Below are 5,115 nucleotides of genomic sequence, written 5' to 3' on the forward strand. Positions count from 1 at the left end.
TCTAGCTTGTTTTGACCATTTTATTTATAGTACAAGATATAAATCAACAAATTCAGCTGGCAAAAAACCCAACATTATTTATGTTACAAGGGAAAACAATAATAAGAAGTGGCGCAACCGATCTGAACCATTTCAAGTCTTAGACAACTAAAGATTTATAAACTGCCATGAAAGCAATGACCAAGACAAAAATATAATAATCATCAGCTTGACTTTGATTAAATGGCTCAGGAGTCAGGATGCACGCATTAATCTTACTACAAAATCCATTTGATACAAAAAGAAAAAACAAAGCTGGTTCCAGCCCAAAACAAAAGACAATGTAATCAAGATACTAGAGATCAATCAACACTAGGGTCAACCACCTGTCCCATAAACAGCACAACCCCAGTCACATCTTCTCTTATCAAAAACAAAAATGGATGATCGGCCACAAAATCAATCTTTTTGGGCTCTTCCCATGGTGGACCACAGCCCATCAAACCGTCACTCGCGTACCCTGCTGCTTCAGTACCTTCTTCACAAACCTCCACAAAAGCTTTATTGCGAATGCTTGAAACAGAAAGCCTTTCACCAGCTGCTATTTCGGTCAAATCAGATTCATCAGTGAAAGGCAATACAAGCCCTAATTCCTGCAACAAATCAGAAGCTTCAAACCCAAACGGCATTTTAAACTTTGGTATCCTAAACTGCCCGACTTCTACTCTTTGGCGTGGAATGTGACGGTCTAAAAAGTCAGACGTGGAATTGATTTTCTCTACTAATGATTGAAGCCCGTCTTTTGCATCCGGGAGGAAAACGTACATTGCGAACTGACGTTCATCTAGACCTTGTAAGTAGGGAAGAGCTAGTCATCATATTCACTCTCGATTTGTTCTTCCGTGTTGGTCATGAAGGGAACTTGAACTATGTTGCCATTGAGGAGGCAGAACACGGATTCATCTGTCATTGACGGGTCAGACGTTCACTCCATGCTCCCTTGAAGTAGATGGCATTTGCAAAGATGAGCCTGGTGTCAGGTGAATAAGCATTAACGACTTTTTTTATAAGGCCATTGGTTTGCTTTTTAGCCCATAAATTCACTTTATGGGCTACCTCAAATGCCTGCATTATTAGTCAATAAGAATATGATAGATGAGAACAAAATAACAATTAACAAACATCTAATGAACAATCTGCGAAATACCACTAATTATCATTAGAGATAAATCTTTAAAAAATAATCCAGAATGTCATAAATATGGACCAGCAGTATAGGTTTTTATTTTTTATTAATATTTGTACATAAAATAAAAAATATATTATGGTTTTTCGACAGAACACCAAGCATTTTGAATGCCAACACCAAAGTTATATTAAGTTCCTCAAAAACAAACTTATGACAAGTTAAGAAAATTCCGAGCATAAAAAATCAAACCCCGCAGAAAAAAACTGAACTTTGATTCGGTTAATATACAGCAAACAAAATATATTGTATCACTCTCTGAGTTATACTACATAAAAAAGAACTTAAACAGTATATCATTAACATTTCATGGTCTTGATCAGGCCGTCCCAAACGAGGAGGGCAACAGACATAGGTCCAGTTTCCAAAAGGCCCATAATTGCTAAAAAAAATCATAGTTTATATATAATTTTGTTTTAAAAAAAAGTACACAAAATGATTACTTAATACACTGAAAAGAGTTTTAATTAATGTATAAAATCAAAGGTCATGGGGTTCAATTACCATAAGTAATGTTTTTTTTTAAATAGAAAAAACTTGTTTTTGTGTTTTATATGGGTCATTTTAATAATTTGTTTATTATCATTATTATTTTTTTGCTTTGGTCTGTATTGCCTTTGGAAATGCAACCAACCGGTAAAACTATCAAATTCTTTACCAAATGTGATTTAAGGGGGTTTTTTTTCCTCGTCCCAATCCCTGAAAATTTAAGGGATTCTAAAAAAAAGGCCCTGGTCTTGACTACCTCAAAAACTTACTATTATTTATGTTGGAATGACAAACGTATTATTATTATTATTATTATTATTATTATTATTATTATTATTATTATTATTATTATTTTTTGTTGCCTGATCCGAGCCCCAACCCAAAATTAGGACTATAAAGTTAACAGAAACCCTAGCAAAAAAGAAAAACATACCGGCAGAGGCTTAATATACCACAAACAAAATATACTGTATAAAGATAATATGAAAATTTTAAAACCGACATTGTTCTCAAAATCGACTTCTTCGCAAGCAGCTTTATAAGCTGTGTCGACAACCTGTTTGAAAGAAGGTTTGAGAGAACAGGTTTTATCAATCCAAAGCCCATTTGCAAAAGTCATTCGAGGTCCGCCATTTAGGCTGCCGTCGGATAAGATCGATGGCATAGTCTGCGAATAAAAAGTGTTGAGTTCCTTGGTGGTTTTTGTTTTGAGGAAAGTGAGCAGTTGGTCGAGTGTTCGACCTTTGGCACCTGCGGCCAGTATGCTGATGGCGGCATGAATGGAAACAGGAGAGAAAACAACGTTCGAGTCGTGTTTCTTGGAGAGAAGGTGGGCTGCGAGTACGGTTGAGACGTAGGTTTGATTTTTGATTATTTGCTGATTGGAAGACATTGTTGGACAGCTTGAAGAAGAAGAAGATACTAAAACCTAACGATAATGTATGTTTTTATACTTTTTCGGTTTTACCAACCCTACTTAATTTTTCGAACAGCGCAAAACCCACTTAATAAAATTGGATTTTATAATACGAATCCAAAATTCGGTTTCCTTGTTTACTCTTAAAACAAATCTAATCTAATATAGCTATTATATTAAGCAAAACTTATTCCACATGTCCCCTTTTCAGAATGTCTACCTATGATTTCACATATACAATTATCTTATATAATATTTCTATCTAATTAATATTTAAATTAAATTCAAAAATTCATTTAATTTAGTTGGATGACGCAGACCCGATTTGCTATTTGACCCACATCATTTTAGTATATCATTCAGTAACCCAGTTTCTACATCACTTTGAAGAACCCTAGAACGCCAATGGCCGCTTCTCTCCATTCATCCATATACGATCCAGTAATCTTCCAAATCAAGACTCATGAATGATTTGAAAGTCTGTTTAACTTTCAAAGATGTCATCGGCAACGATTCGTAATGGAAATCAGTCTTCGGAATCCGCCATCGATTCGTAAAGAAGATCATTTCGTAATCATCACCCTAATTGATTCATCGGATACCATCATTTGAATTTGCATCTCGGCATTATTGAGTGATCGAGTTGTTAAGGTTAGTTATTTCTAGTATCAAATCCTCAAATTAGATTTCATGTTGGTATATGGTTTAAACATGCATGAGGGTTTCATAATCCTTTTTGTTTTCAAACTTAATCATTATTATGTTCTTTATCAAATTGGTTTCACTAATAAGATGGGATTGCGGGGTAATATTTATCTTTAAATTTTAATTTTAATTTTAATTTTAATTTCAATTTTAATTTTTTTTCTAGAACAAATTTTAATTTTAAATTTTTAATTTCCAAATTTAAGTTAAAGTTGAAACTTATCTTTAACTTCTAAAATTTATTTTTTCTAAAACGAATTTATATTTTAAAATTTAAATTTATGTTAACGTCGAACCTTAAAAATGACTGGTCAAGCATTCTATTACGACTAAAACTGCCAAGATTATTTTTTTTCTAAGATAAGCCCACAGAAATTGTGTTATATTGTCTTTGTATCTAATTTAGTATGTTGACTTTTTTTAATATGCGGTCAAAATTATATTTAAGGTTAAATAATATATTGAATTCTTAGTTTAAGTTATAAATTTATTTTTGTCAAGATATTCAATTGGTTGAAGACAAATAAATTTTTTTGTTTCCAAAACGTCTACATTTAAGTCTTCATTAAGTCTTTATGTATTACTAATAATACTTATTCTAATGTTTTATAAATACCATAAGGAGATGACGTATTCAAATCTGTTGGGGTCCTCTGTTCTTTTCTTTTGGTAACCAATATATTTATCACCACACTTCAAAATTCAACTATGTTTCATATTTACCTACACTGGTTACAATATACTGAAAATATCTTATGGCCATAAATGCAGTTGACTTTAAGGAAGGGGCAAGGTGATCTATAAAGGTTTTACACCATCCTATACAAAAAAGAAGCCAAACTAGGGTATTGGACAAGCAACCTACTTGTAACATTGTATTAATCTTTTAAAATTTTGTATAATAAAATTTGCTTGAATCCACATAAGTTCTTGAATGCACTTCAGGTAATTTTTTTTTGAAATGTCTTGAAAAAGGAATTTTTACTTCTAAATTTCCGTAAATTATTCATACGATTATTCTTTTAAATCTTCTAATTAATATAAAATTAAAAATCTTTGTATTTTTACAAAAATAAAGAACTACCTGTTAACAAAATAAGATACATGCAAAGATGCATTCTTCACATTATTTTCATCATTTGCATTTGAAGTTACTCTCTGCAACGAATGCCAATTCTTCATCCGATATTTATTTATTTAATATATAATTTTCATTCAATTTTATTTTTAAAAATGATGTCGTGTAGTGAGGTTAAAAATTTTACTATGTTTACTGAAATTAATATTCTGAAAATTAGTTATACTCGATAAAGAATCAAAATAAATTACAAACATTGTATACAAGGATGTTTTTGGAAACTTAATTACGAAGAAGATTATTTTGATATGTATTTATAAACTTGTTTTACATTAATATTATACATCTCTTTTATTAATATGTTTTATAAATTTTCAGATCTCAGACTCTATGCATGTTTAAGCATTACTTAGAGAATGTAAGTTTTTCTTATAAGTATTTACTCTTTATGCTACAACAAATGATTATTTTTTTCCTAACGTATCTGTGTTTTGAATGTTGATTTCACTAGATTATTAAGTTTTAAAATATGTGTGTCTTTTGTATACGTGGTATAAGTTATAAACACGTTTTAAATTTTCATTTATCTCTGTTAGTCTGTGTATGCTTTTGTATTTGTGAACTAAAAGCTCTGATACCAACTGATGCAGTTTCAACTAGCAATCAAATGGCTCAAGAACAAAATGATTTCATTCAAACGAT

The 5,115-nt window shown here is 31.2% G+C and overlaps 1 pseudogene; it reads right to left on the bottom strand.

Annotated features, from left to right (window-relative positions):
• Positions 1-341: 341 nt before the first annotated feature.
• On the bottom strand, positions 342-2,606 carry LOC143544687 (serpin-ZX pseudogene; annotated as a pseudogene).
• Positions 2,607-5,115: the final 2,509 nt, after the last annotated feature.

The sequence above is a fragment of the Bidens hawaiensis genome, unplaced genomic scaffold (genome assembly GCF_021521415.1).
Source record: "Bidens hawaiensis isolate Kalapana, Puna unplaced genomic scaffold, B.hawaiensis_p1.1 tig00000904_1, whole genome shotgun sequence".
NCBI classification, from domain to species: domain Eukaryota; kingdom Viridiplantae; phylum Streptophyta; class Magnoliopsida; order Asterales; family Asteraceae; genus Bidens; species Bidens hawaiensis.